Source organism: Desmodus rotundus, chromosome 3, assembly GCF_022682495.2.
Source record: "Desmodus rotundus isolate HL8 chromosome 3, HLdesRot8A.1, whole genome shotgun sequence".
Classification (NCBI taxonomy): Eukaryota; Metazoa; Chordata; class Mammalia; order Chiroptera; family Phyllostomidae; genus Desmodus; species Desmodus rotundus.
In genome coordinates, this window is record NC_071389.1 from 191,758,319 (window position 1) to 191,773,561 (window position 15,243).

Sequence of the window (15,243 nt, forward strand, 5' to 3'; positions counted from 1 at the left end):
TTTAAATTCATTTGAAACAATTTCGTTCAATTATATTGTGACAACTGTCATATCAGCATGCATTTTAAAAAAACTTGTCAAAATTAGCAAATTTCTGTGTAGCCATTTTAATGTAGAAGACAAAAGAAAATATGCAACAGTTTTGGCATATTATGCATTATTATTTCAAGAAATGTAAAAAACGCAACTGAAACACTAAAAGATTTGTGCAGTGTATGGAGGAGGTGCGGTGACTGATCAAACATGTCAAAAGCTGTTTGTGAAGTTTCGTGCTAGAGATGTCTTCCTGGACGATGCTCCGCAGTCAGGTAGACCAGCTGAAGTGGACAGTGATCAAATTGAGACATTAATTGAAAATCATCAATGTTATATACCACATAGGAGATAGCCGACATACTCAAAATACCCAAATCAATAAAGTTATTGGTGAACATGAAAAATGTGCCTTTTATTTTACGGAAAAAACTAGATGGACTTTTTGGCCAACCCAATACATTCATTATTCTATCTGTTTACTATCCATTTTATGAATATGGAAATCGGACCACAGAGATGTTCATAAAATCACTGGATGAGTAACGGGTCCACCCCTATCTCATACGCACACCTAGCATTCTTTCTAATACACCCCACCACTTATTTCCAGAATGGCTGCTGCGTGTGACGTCCACACCCGGGCTGACAAGGACACAAATGGAAGTAACCACAACATGAGGAAATCCAGGGTTCTGTTTCTACAAACCTGAGATGTAAAAAGAGAAAAAAAAAATCTCTAAAACCCATGCGTACCGACCACAAGACCAGTTCAGGGACTGAGGGGGAAAAAATACACACCGCAATTTGTTCTTGTTTACAAATAGTTTTAAGCTATTTGTCAAACAAAATGAGTTTGTCTGCCAGATGAGATCCCAATTTTGTAAGTTCATTAGTGGCTGGTGAACAGAAAGGGTCGCCCTGGTGATTTAATAATTTGGCTCTGACTCTTGTCAAAGCCACTTAAAAAAAAAAAAAAAAAAGCAAGCTGTCTGGAGGAAATGCTATTTGATCTAATTTGTGCAGCATTTCCTTGCAAAAGGAGCAGACACCTACAGACATGCGGTATTAAGTTGCCACAACCAGGACAGGATGGGGAAAGAAAAGAGAATGTAGGGAACGTTAAACGCAGTGTGGAAGCCACAGGCAGCAGTAAATTGCCTGGAGGCCAACTCTGACAGCCTCTTTCTGTTGTTTTTTTTTTTAATCCAGTAGGTAGCAAAACCACACTTTTAAATTATGAAAGTCAGGATCATTAGGAAATGAGGAATTCCTGGGTATAAGTAGGGCACACTCTTCAGATGCTTTGGGAAAATGAGGAATGTGTCTTCTAATAAGGCCCTCGTTTGGAGGAAAACTCTAATTTTTTATGATCACATTCATTGTAAAGTGCAGAGGAACACCAAGGTTTTTATTCAAGAGCATTAACTGGAATAATGAAGCATCCCAAATAGATTCGATATTGCTACTCTATAGCCAAAGGGTACTTCTCTTTTGAGGAATTAGCCACGTTTAATCCTAGATGCAGCCTCTGGCATTCCATTTCAGGCTCTCCAAAGCTGGGAGAGGTTACCTGGGAAAAGGTGAGTTCTTCTTTCCAAGAGATGGGAAATGGCATGAAATATTCTGACCTTATAAAGAGGCACCATGGAGGGAGGCTGGTGGCCTGACTCTCCCCACTCCCTTGGGAGGGTCTCTTGAGTATTCTCCTTCTAGATCCTTCTCTCCTTTCAGGTCACACTTCTCCCATCTTCAGGAAGAGCCTCATTTCCTACCACTAATTTGCAAGGTTATTTTACTATAGTCTTTCTTCCTCTTGGAGTGAAAGTAAGCTCCAGGAAGACAGGGGCTTGTTCCTTCCTAAGTGAAGTGAGTGACACACTCTACTTTCAACCAATGGATGATACTACATTTTACTAGAGAAGATCTTTAAAACCTCGGACTCACTGGTTAATCGAAACCTCTGAAAAAGCACTGGAGAGGCAACTTTCAGGGACTAAAGTGCAGTAGGTAGGCTGGTGACCTTCACCCAAGTGGTCACATTGTTCATCCTCGGCAAGAAGTAAGGGCAGGTAGGGATTGATCAGGGCGTGTGTTTTTGTTTTTTTTTTTAAAGCTCTTCTGAAAGGCAAGTCTTTATGGTGAAGTCTCAATATTTTTCTGAAATGTCTTAGTTTCTAGAATTTCAGACCAGATATAAAATAATGTACATTTTACAACAAAATAAAAGCAATTTTATGACTGGCCTTTTGGAATGCTCTTCCTCCAAATTATCCAGCAGGTCAACTCCTAAACATCCTTCCAGACCCTACTTGGCAGTCACCCCCCCCCCCCATGAAACCTTCCGCATCAGGCAGAGCTCAGTTCTATCAGACTGAGAAAATCCGTTTTTGAAAATCTTCCTATCTGAGTTCAAAAGGACCTAGTGAGAAAGTTACTTCCTCCCTTTTCTACCCTCAATGGGGAGCCGGTATGGGCTTACAGCCCTCCCATACTTGGCAAAGGGAATGGGTACTCCCATTCTGGCAGGAGCACCCAGCCAAACTTTAACATGGTCTGGCTCCTCTGCTCATCGGCTACTTAAAGAAAGTCTCATTACCATAAATGTATTTATGTAACAAGGTCTTAAGAAGATGTGACAAACGCTGGGCAGGAAAATGGGACTGACTGAGTTTAGAAGCCCTGCCCGGTTGTAAACTCTGTGAGGGCAGGGACTGAGAGTCCAGCATGGTCTCGGTCATGTCCATGCACTTCGCATAGCACCTGGGACACAGCAGCCACTCAGTAACTGCAGTATTTGTTGGGGGAAACCGAGACTTGGGGACTTAAACTGAATTGTGTGATAATGAAGCAGGAATTTAAACGACATCTTCTTACTCTAAGTCCAGATATTTCAACCTTGAAACTCCATACCAAATCGCCTCAAAAGCCAATTAAAATCTGTTAAATGAATTTTTTTAAAAGACCCACAATGATGCTTCTTTTCCTTGAGATATTTATAACTCATCAGAAATGTTTAAAATCCGTACCACCCAGAGATTTCCAGTTTTAGTTCTGACTTCAGAATTATGATAAAACACCAAGCTAGGCCTCTCTGGAAGCTGACCCAAGTTTAAGTTCATCCTGCCCATCCCAAAGACTGAAACATTCCACACCCAGAGAACCTACTCTACTAATCTGACACGCCAACTTCCAAAGTTCAGCGAAATATACGTGCAAGTGGCAGGTATTCCCAAAGCTGTTTTGAATTCTTCTCCTGGCAATATCTAGCCAGAATATTTATTCGCATTACTTCGGGAGTTTCCATCATTTTGGGGGGGGGGGGCAGAGGGAGGACTTTAAAATTCCCATAGGCACATGTTCTTTCAGGGTGAATGTCAGGTAAAAATCCTACCAAAAACAAGAAGTCATTTTTCTTTTTATACAGCACCACCAAATTTCCTTAAGATACCATAAAGGAAAGAGCTCTGTTTTATAACTTGTCGTGACTATAAAGACAAGATTTCTAAATGAATAAAGAAACCACTTTTCTAGATGTAAAAGAGAAAAGCTCGTAAGTGATGAGATAGAATTTGAATGAAGAAGTCGACCAGCTCTATCCTGAAAAAGCTCTGGCCACCTTCAAACTCTCACCAGCTTATAGGTGTGCTGAGGAGGGCCTGGCAGCTCGCTGGGGAAGGAGACACAGCAGTCACAAGATCTACAGGGTGACAGCCCGGGGCCATTCACAGCAGAGCAAAGGTTCTTCCAGCCTCTGCACTTCCCATGGTGACAGGCTGGTGCCTGGGGTTCCATGATGAAAATGAGTTTAAGTAATTGTCCTTTCTGTTTGAGAAGGGAAAATGCATGAGTTTAGAACATTTTCCATAACACCAACATGCATTTTTGTTTCTATTTTGGTTTTGGAAATTTTGCTGCCGAAAGGGAAAGGTGCCTTTTCACCTAGAAATTCACCTGTAATGAACATTTTATTGCTAACCATGCCTTATCATTAGGCTACCAGGTATTGTATGGATAAATTTCTGCAGGAGTAATTTGGCTAAGTAGCATTATTAGCATATTATAATGAGCATAGTATACTACTTTATGACTATATTAATGTAATGGATAATAATATTAATAATTATTTATTAATATATTATTTGTATTAGGAGCATATCATTTTTCTAACACCCTGGCAGGCTATTATATAGAAATCATTACAGACTTTCATATGGAAACTAAACCAAAGGCTTACTAGTACAATTACTACCAATACTAGTATTATTAGTACTACTACTACTACTAAGTACCACTATCAATAATACCATCTTCTTTCTAGGAAAAATATGAGAAGTCATATTTGTTTCTAAAGGGAAAGGAAATTTTTATGTGTGTTATTTGTTAAGTGCCTACTACAAGCTAGGGCGGGCACTGGGTAACACTATTTCATTCAATCCTCAGAGCAGCCCAAGTGGAAGATGTTACTGTCCTCTGGTCCCCTCTTCTGTCTGAGGACACACGATACCCAGACAGGCTGAGTGCTGAGGCCAATGCTCGGACTCAGACGCACCAGCTCTCAAGCCGGGGTAACCTTCACTCCAGGTGACAGAACGTACACGGCCTGCGGACATCCTGAGATTACAAGTGTTAAGAGGGCAAAGGTTCATGAGCAGGGAAATCTGTTATTAGGGAGCCCCACCCTCACCCCCCACCAAAAGACAGGAGGCTGAGGGAACGAGAAGAAATGAGGAGCATCTTTCATGCCCTAAGGGCAACTCTGCAAAGTCACATGTTCAAAACCAAAAAACAAAGCGCATAAACAAAAAACACAAGTTTTGAGACTTTTCCTTCACAAAATGCAGGCAAGGCTAAGCCTCCTGCCCCCACTGCCCGCCCCAATATCCCTCTCCCCTTCCCTGTCCAGAGTGTTCCAATTCCCCAGAACAGCCTTTCCTTCCTTCCCACCGTGTCCAGGGGGTTCCCCCAAACCCCACCCATGAAGTAAAGAAAAAGGGGCGCTGGGGTGAGAGGCAGGGCAGTGACTAACACTGAACATCTACCCTGTGCTGAGTACTATCTTATTTAATATCCAAGGGCAGCGTCTCACAAGAGGAGCAAGAGATCCCTGAGTGAGTCCAGGGGAGAGAGTTCCATGCCTGGCCAGCTATCACAAGCCATGCCACCGAAATTTATGAGACACTTCCCACACTCTCAAGGCACCTGAGAGACAGGTATCCAAAAGGGCATTACTCATCACATTAGTGTGCAATAAAGAAAAAACAGCCTAGACTCTGAAACATCAGAGAGGGAGACACCAGGAGGAAGCCAAGGCCTCTGACATTTTGACCTCTTCATATTGGGAGGACGCCAGGCAAAGAGGTTAAAGAGACCATCATCTTTGGAGCCACCGTCAGACCCAAATCTCTAGGAACAAGGGTGCGAAACATCCAAAATAACCATGTGAGTGGATTAAGAAGTACAGATAGGAAGTTACAGAATAGCCATGGGGATGTAAAGCACAGGATAGGAAATGGAGTCCCCAAAGAACTTACACGCATGGCCCATGGACATGAACAATGGTGTGGGGATTGCCTGAGGGAGTGGGGGGGTGCTTGGTAGAGGGGGGCAAAGGGAGAAAGATTGGGACAACTGTAAGAGCACAATCAATAAAATATAATTAAAAAAAGAAAGAACTAAAATAACCCAAAACTTTAATAAGAAATGCAAAATAAACATTTAAAATAATAAATCAAAGGAGAAGTGGTGTCAGGAACATTATTTTCCTTGTGAAATTATCATGCCGGGAAAGAAGACAACGAAAGAAACTAGAAAAAAAAAACATAGCTAAATCACTCTTGTTGTAGACCCTGGGAAAATGCAGAGAGAAACAGAGCCAAGTAGAAAAGGAGGGGCAATTTCCACCTTAAAGGTGATGTGTAGTAAGACTGGACTCTTCAAAAAGTGCCTGGAAAGGTGGTAATTAAAGTGGGAACCTATAAGGAGCACCAGAAAGGATGGAGTGGGTGGATCCCTGGGTGGCTGGGTTGCAAGTAAATCGGGAAGTAGGTGAAGGGCGAGGAGAGGGGATGAGGCCCCTCCTACCAGGACATTACCTTCCCAGGCCTGGCCTCCTGCCTTCTCAGGTCCTCTCACCTTCTCCTGTGTCTCCACAGCTCTGGCTCTGCCTGGCTGTGAGTGACCTCTAAGGCATTTGGACATCCTTATCTGCTTGTTTACAGGCATTTTCTCCTCTTCCCCAAAGGACTGATACTACCCAGCTGGTTGGGTACGGTGAAGAGTCCCATCTCTTCTACCCCTAGGGCTGGTTCCAATCAACCTTTACAATCAGTGTAATTAAAACCCCCAGGTCACGGGAATGAATTCAGGGTGGGCTGAGTCTAAAACCCACAGTAGTTAGGGGAAGAGAAGCACCTGGGGAAGGACACAGTCCCACCGAAAGCTGGTCACATGTCTGGGATTGTCAGTTACGGGAAACTTCCAGTATATTCCCTGAAGTGCTGAAGCCAGTTTGCAGATCTGGGCCTCAAAGACATCCTAACTGATACTCTGACCTCGAGGTCTGGGCTCCTTCTTTATTTGTAAAATACGCCTGAAGACAAACTGTACACTGACAACAGCTGTTCTGAAGACAAACTGATCTCAGGCTTATCGCAGTTTTGCCATTTACAATCGTAACCATGGAAACATTTCCTAAACATCCCTCCCATGCCCACCCTCACTTTATTTTGCCCATGTCAAAAATGGGATGGGGAATCCTAATGTGTGGGTGTGTTGCATTAATTATAAAGGTAATAAATGTAAAGCAATGCCTGACATATGGTGAGTATAGGTATTTTCCATACACACACACTACATTTATCTTTCAAAATGAGTGTGTATGTTGTCTAATAAAAAGTATCAGTGGACAGAAATACAGTGAGGCCTGAGGAATGAAGTCAAGCCTATGGGTATTCCTATGGTTTGAAAAGGAGAACTTTAAAAAACAGGGGTTGGGGGCGCGGGGTGGACGAAAGCGGCAAACACTGGAAGTGCCCAACATGTGGCAATCTCCTTCCTTTTCTCCATTCCTTACCCAACACGCACACACATAGCTTTTTTTGCTTCCGGAACATTCTACACTGGTAACTTGCTCCAAAACCTGGAAGCAGGACCTTTAACACACTCCATGCTACTCGCAAGCGAAGCTAAAGAGACTCAAGGTGGAAGGGACTTTTGTTTTATGGATTGTGCTTCCCATGGCCCACTCTTTTTCAAATTCAAGAGTAGTGGAAGCACTTCAGCAAATTCCTTAACCTTCCCCTGACTCAGTTTCCTCAGATATAAAATGGGGATGGTAATTGTAGCACTTACTTCATGAGTAATTTTAAGAATGAGTTAAACTATATAAAGTACTTAAAAACAGCACCCAACAGACAGTGTTCACTGTGATTGTTACTTTCGCTCACTCATGAAATGAATACCTTCCTTCACGCAGGCCACCTTATGAAATCCTGAAAAGAAACGTCCTAAAATTAACTCTGGAAAAATGCAGGGTTATCACGCATGGGTGCAAAGGAAGGACTGGTTGATCAGAGATGACTAAAGAATGCTTTGAACGCAGAAGTCACCCCACGTTTCTCAAACGAAAGGTACATCAGAAACAAAAAGGAATTCTGACCCCAAGCAGAGGCAAAAGTAAAAGCAATAATTTGGCTTCTTTGGCATAAAACTGCTGACTCCATAACCACTTATTCCCACTGCAAATGGCTCAGAGTCGCAAAGAAGGCACCAGGGAGGGTGGTTGAGACCCATCATCGCTCAGAGAAGAGTTCTTAGGCCCTGCTGAATGTTCCAGACGATCAGTCTGGGTGTCTTCCTCTGATTACTGCTGGTGGGTGAAGGATGGTAACTGCCCCGTGCTTTTGGGAACGGCTACATCCCCACTTTGCACCAAAAATAGCTCTGAGTCATCTTAACGCCAAATGAGAAAGGATGTTTTCAGTTACCCTCTGGGGAACTCCCACATGAGGTGGTTTTCCTCCCTCTTTTCCTTAAATGGCCATGAAGGCAGGGACACAGGGCACCCCTGTATGGGTCCTTGTATTTGGACAATCTCCTTGGACACACACAGTAGGGTTATCACCTCACTTAACCTCACTTATCACCCCACCACTCTCCTCCAGGATGAGTCAGGCACGGGCTCCTGTGTGATCCTAGAGAGGCTGATGAGCATCACTTTCCACCGGAAGTATCTGTTTCCCTGTCTCTCTCCCCAGACTGCACCCCAGGAAGACAGGGGCCCTATTCAACTCACTCCTGTACTCCTGACCCACAACACTCAGTAGGGTAGCCAGCTGCCTGGCAACAATGGATGGATGGGTGGGTGAGTGGGTAGACAGCCAGACAATTGGATGGATAAGAGGATGGATGGGTGGATGGGTGGGTGGACAAAGTGACTGGTGAAAAATAAAAGAAGAGTAAGGGATATCAGTGAAGAGAAAAGTGTTCCTTCTCTAAACCCTTTCTGCAACTGCTCCAAGACAACAGGCATAAACCTGTCCTTAATGAAGTCCCCTTACATCAAGGAAGGGGCAGAACACGTATTTCCCCAATGTTCCAGGGATTCTGCTTTTATAGAATTTCCATCCCTGTCTCAGTCACCTCTGTAGCTAACACAGTGTGATGATATGTATGGAATGTCTGGGGAACAAGCCCCTCCTGGAAGCCTTTGGTGGTGTGAGCTGGTTTCTAAAGACACAGCAGCCTGGAGAGCTGGACAGTTTATGGATAGGACATGCACGTATTTGGGGTTCAAGAAAAGCTAATGGTATTCAAGGGTCAGTAAGGTGACAGGACTGATTGCTTAATAAGGCAAACAAACAAAAAAGAGAGGGGGTGTCAGAGCTCCCCACAACCAGGCCCAGGTTCCATAGCTCTAGGAGGACTCAGCACATACTCATGGCCATGACTTTCACAGCAGAAGGACACCAAGCAAACTCTGCAATGGGCAAAGGCACATGGGGACAAAGTCTGTAAGAAACCGGGCACAAGCTTCAGGAGTCGTCTCCCAGTGGAGTCACCCAGCATGCACCTAATTCTCCCAGCAATGAGCTGTGACAATACTGTAAGTAAAATGTGGTCTTCCAGGGAAGCTGCCTAAAGACTCAAGAGTCCAGGGTTTTTACTGGGGACTGGTCAGGTAGGCATCCTTGGGCTAACATGTACCCAAATTCTAGATGCCCAGAAAAAAAAAACAAAAAAACCCCCAAAACACCATGTTCAACATAAACTATATTGTTAGCACAAGGCTTAGGCACAATGAGCCACCCATTGGGAATGGTGGGAATCCTCCTAAAACTCAAGTTCTCAGCCACGAGCCAAGGGCCAACCTTGTAAGCAGACCTTTCTGTGGACACCACCCAGGCCTGTCAACTCTGCACAGTGGGATACACCCAAAGGGACTGTGGCCAGGGTAGGCTTCTTGGGAACTCATTTGCTGACTCCGATAATGCTGCCTTTGTTGGCAGCAGTTTGGAATTTCTCTTTGGAGATGACCCTAGAGCCTTACATATAAACTGTGGTGCATCTTCAACCTACAAAGGTAGATTCTATCCCCAATAACCAATGTATATGCAAGCCCCTTTGGTTCTAACAGTGAATCAACAATAAAATATGACAATGGATCTGCCTACCCTGGTCTTCAAGCACAGAAGACAAGGACCCCCACCCATTCACGACACACACATTTGGCATCTTCTGAATACCAGCTAATTTCTTTGGTTGCTGGGGACACACATATGAAAATGAGGGGGCAAGAGACCCGCAGCCCAGCTCACAGGGGTTCAGTATAATAAACATTTGCCACGCACACACCTGGGTACTGCTTCCCTCAGAAGACTTTGCGGAGAGCCAACTGTTTATCTGTGTGCTTTTGATACCTTGAGCGACCTACTTTTATATTCCTGTGGAGTGAGACTGCAAGTGTTTGCTAAAATAAATTCTAAAAACTTAAAAAAAAAAGAAAACTTTTAAAAATTTCAATCTTCTTTTCTCCAATTGCACTCATTTCCTAGCTGGTCTCGGCCAGACCCATAGCCTTAAATGCCACCTGCGTGCGGGCGACTCCCAAGCTACTCATCCCAGCCTTGCTCTCCAACCCCAGGCTCATACGTATCCAACTGCCCGGCCCAGTGTCTGCTCAGATTTCTAAAAAGCACCACCTATTCAGTAAGACTAAAACCAAACTACATGAATACCCTCCCCCAAGCTGGTGACCACTGTAATCTTGCCTGTTAGAGTATATGGAAGTACCCCCGGCTTCTTTCTAGCTGCTCAAATAAGAAACCAGATTCATCACGGACTCCTCTCTTTCTAACAGTCTCCACATCCAAGGGGTCAGCAGAGCCTGTTGAACTCACCTTGGAGACACAACCAGGTTCCAAGTACTTCCCACCCCTGTCACTACTTCAGCTCTGGTCCAAGCCACCAACATTTCCTGCCTGAATCATTGCCCTCATATCCCTACTGCTCTGGTCTCCCCACTTTTACCCTTGTCCTCAGTCTCTTCTGAACACAGTAGCCCAAGGGGGTTACTTTTCCTTTTGAAAAGTAAGTCAGGCTATGGCTCTCCTGTGCTGGGACCCTCCAATGGCTCCCTATGTCATTTGGAGTGAACACCATGCCCTGTGATTTTCCCTGTTGGACCTCAGCTCTCAGCAGGGCCACCATGTGACACCTGCATGTTGTGTCTGAAGCAGGTGACTGGACAGAGAGGGCTGAAATCCAGTCCACCCCTCTGGTGAGCCCTGCACGCATGGGCTGTGCTTCCGAGGGAGGTGTCTTTTTCTAATTTGCACGTGGGCACTGGGGCCAGCAGCAGCCCTGTCTCAGCCTTACCCTCCCTCGGCCTGTTCCTGGTACATGGAGGACACAGTCTCATCCAGCCCTCCGCCTGGCTGTGCCCTCTGCCTGGGATGTGCTCGCCCACCCTCCCTTGGCCTCTCAGTCACCTCCTTAGGCGTCCCCATCGGAAATGACAGCCCGTCATTCCAGTCAGGACATCCGTCTCCCTATTGTCACCGTGAACTGTGTCCAGTGTCTATCTCCCCTCACCAGAATTTTTTACTATTTTAAAAAATTTATTGAAAGTGAAAGGCAACATGCCATTAACTTGACCATGCTAAAGGAAATGATTCATCCACTGCCATTTAATGCATTTACAATGTGCAACCACCATCTCTGTCCAGTTGCAAAACATTTCCATCACTCCAAAATAGGCCCCACACCCCACCCACTGGGCAGTTTCTCCCCATTCTCTCTCCCCCAAAGGCCGTGGTGATGAGCAATCTGTTTTCTGTCTCTATGGATTCGCCTCTTCTGAATATTTTATGCAAATGAAATCATACAATATGGGACCTTTGTAGTGTCTGACTTCTTTCACTGCCCCCCCTAGACTTCAAGTTTATGACCACAGTCTTTGTTGTATTCACCACTGTATTTCCTGTGCTTAGGAACACTGCCTGGCCAAAAAAGAAAAAAATCCACCATGTGGCTAAAAACAAGCATGCGTTGAATGAATGAATGGATGGATGGATGGATGAATAGGCAGAAGAGTAAACGGATGGTAAATGGGCCACATGGCTCAGGAGAAGGAAAGAGAAAACTAAAGCAAAAACAGATTCCTGCAAGGTTCCCTGGATCAGACGAGACGGTGAAACCGAAACCAGAAAACCAGGGTGGCTGCAGCAAACCCAGCTAAAGACACACGTTAAAAGGGTGCAGTCTGTGAGCGTGGCCTCCAGGACAGCCTGAAGCCTTATAAATGAACCTGGCACGTCCCCAAGAGGCAGGGCTTGCAGGACCTCCAGCAGAAAGCCCTCTTTACATAATCGTGTACTGGAAGAGGGCAACTAGCTGTGGAACACTTTCCAGGAACATGATTACATTATTATATTGAAATCATCTGTAATATGACATCTCTTCCTAACGATAAGCTCCTTAAAAAGAGAAGACAGCTTAGTCATCTCTGAATTCCAGCCCTCACAGCAGCGTTCAGGCCTCTGAAGGTTCGCAGTGAGCTGCCTTGCTTGCAGGGAGACAATGAGACTGAGCCCTGACCTCAAATCCTCTTCCTTGTACTTTCAAACCCTGCGACTTCAAGCAACATGGCTCCATAGGCAGTTTGGTGCAGCAGGTAAGACGACAGCAAGTCACTAAGAGCAAAGACTTGGAGAAATCTGCCCGGATACAAATCCCAGCTCTGCCACTTCCAAGCTGCGGGACCCCGGGCAAATTTCTCAGCTCCTCTGTGTTCAGTGTCAACATCTGCAAAATCAGGACGACACCCATGGTATCTGATTCATAGGACTGTTGGAGATTAAAGGAGTTAATGCATACAGAGTGCTTAGAATAGGAACCGGCACATAAGAAGTGCTTAATAAAGTTCACTGTCTAATCAGGTCTTTACCTTTTAAATTCCTCCACCCCCCTATCTGGAAAAAGAGGGATGAAGCCTTGTTAGAAGGCTGGGAGGGTCAGCAGTTCCCACCTCACCCCCATCACAAAGGGACAGTGGTGCCTCGGCACTCGTGGTTAATGCGAGTGGCAAGCAAGCATTTTCCCTTGCCAGGTGGTATCATGACTCACACAAGTTCTAGCAAGTGCAATGAGTGGTGAGCAAGCACAGAGTGCTGAAACATTTTTTCTTGGCACAACGCGTTGAGCACAGGGTTTGACGAGTTCCGACGAGGACCGAGGTGTGACTGTACTTGGCACAAGGGGGGGAGACTCAGATATCTAACAGCCCTTCTTCAGTAATGTGTACATTTAACCCACCAGTATTGGTTGAGTGTTTACAAGTGCTGAAGCATTTTGCACAGCTGGGACCACACACATAAATAAGATGTAGAACTCTCCCATCCTGAGGATGCTCACGGTCTGATGGGGGTGGCGGACCAGGTCCGTCAAGTGCGGTGTGCACTGGAGGAGGCTTCTGTGAGGATGCAGCAAAAGGACTCAGTGGTTCAAACACCTTCAGGAGACCATCGTTTCTGCATTGGCCCACGCAAATGAGACTGGATGGAGAGAGGTTCAATGGCGACTGTGGGAGTGACCCTCAGCCTCGGGACCTGGTTGACACTCTGTACTCTGCCTAGGAGACTCCTCTCCAAACCCCAGACCCATTATCCAGTCTCCTCCTCCTCCTCCTCCTGGTGGTGGGTCTCAGCAAATCCTTCCTCAGCCCCCCACCAATGTAAAAAGAAGATCGGGGTGCCTAGCCCTCTGCACTGCCCAACAGGGCACACAACAGCTTATCCTCAAGTACACATTCAATCACATGATGCATCCCATCCAATCACTAAGAAGTGAGCTCAGAGAACAGATCTGTCTTGAATAGTGCTGATTCCCAAGAGCTTAACACAGCATCTGGCACACAGGAAGTCGTTGGTAAATACATACTGACTGAATGGAGAGACAAATGGACAGACGGATAGTCAAATGGACCTCCTTCTCTTCTCTGTATCTGTAAACCAGCACTGCCCAGTAGAAACAAAATGCCAGCTACATAGGCAATTTTAAATTTTCTAGTAGCCACACGAAAAAGAAGTAAAAACATACAGGTAAAGGTGATATTAATACTATATCTTATTAAACCCAATATATCCAAAATATGACCATTTCAACATGTAATCAATACAAAAATAATGAGAGTTTACATTCACTTTTTTCATACTAAATATGAAATCAGATGCTTATTTCACACTTAGAGTAGTACATCTCAATTTGGATGCTAAATTTTCAATGATTAAAGTGAAATGGAGTCCCCCCCAAAAACAATAAACTTATATTTAAAGGAAAAATATTCTACTTGGCTTCCATTTTAAAATTCAAAATACTAAAATTAAATAAAATGTGAAGATCAAGTCCTCGGTCACACTGGCCACATTTCAAGAGCTGAGCTGTCCCCTGCGGCAGCGGTTTCCATAGGCGAGAGCACAGACGTGAGGTACAATAGTCTACAGACAGCAGACTGGGGGGTCCTTCACCCTGATGAGACCCAGCATAAGGGAGAAGGGAACAAGAGCTAACAGTTACAGTGACAAAGTTGTAGGTGCTTTGCAATCCATTATCTCATTTAATCCTGAGCAATCACAGGAGCTTAGGTTTTGCCGTTTTCATGCTACACACGAAGACCCTTCGGCTGAGAGAGGGTAAGCCCCCTGACGGCAGATGAACGTGCCACTGTACCAAGGCGCGGTGGCCCTCTGGCTGCTGACAGGCATCAGTTCTCCAGCCCTGAGCACATCAAGATAGAATTCTCCACCTGGGCATGGCCACGCGCCTTCCTCTGGCCAACGAAATAAGAATACTAGCATTTGAGAGGAAGCTTCAGGAACTAGTGGTGTGCCTTTGGCTCTCTGCAAAGGAGACCAGCAATGGCCCTGGAAGAGGGGGCTTCATCACCCTGGGTCCCAGAGTGAAGTTGGCATGGAGCACAGTCACGGGTGACCCACCTCTGACGAGCGTGTGGTTTGGAGGGAAGCTCTTATTATCAAGTGCTGGGCAGCCTATTATCCAGCATAACCAAGCCTCCTGACAGGTTGTGCGTGATCAACCTGTGAGTGAAGGGCATGTGTTCAAGAAAAAGCAGGAAACTCTGAGCTCTTCCTTACTGTGTCTCCCTGAATCCTGCAGGCTGTTCCTCCTTGCAGTCGTCCAAGGGCCGTTCCGCCACCAGCTGTGGTGGGGTCTGGTTTCATTCCTGCTGGTATTACTGTATTTCTTACAAATAGCTCATTAAGGCAATTATCAGCCATTAGCACAGTAGCCCAAGCATCAGGACAATCACACACATTAATAAAACACAATTTAGCAGAGCAAGTAAAGACATGAACAAATGAGGCTCCCTTGTGGTGCACTCCAGGCTTCAGCTGAGGAGAATTTCCACCAAACTAAAGCCATGTACTGCAGAGAAACCTAGGCTGCCAATCTCAACACCTCCTGGGCCACCGCTGGCACACAACGCAGTTCAGCCAACTACCCCTGAGTGAGTCTTCAAGGATAAGTAGGAGTCTGCAGGCAGCAAAAGTTAATAGGCTTCCTAAGAAAAAAAAGAAGTCCCACATCTTAGAAACATGCAAGACTATGTGAGATTTAGAGTGGTCAAGTTAAGATTTGGTACAAAGAGGTGAAGCCCACGGCCAGGAAGGCTGAGTGGGGCCTGGCTGG

The 15,243-nt window shown here is 45.2% G+C and overlaps 1 protein-coding gene across 4 annotated transcripts in view; it reads right to left on the minus strand.

Moving 5' to 3' along the window:
• The window catches only part of LARGE1 (LARGE xylosyl- and glucuronyltransferase 1), a 453,793-nt gene that overhangs the window by 347,804 nt on the left and 90,746 nt on the right, over positions 1-15,243 (minus strand). The gene's annotated exons all lie outside the window — the stretch shown is intronic.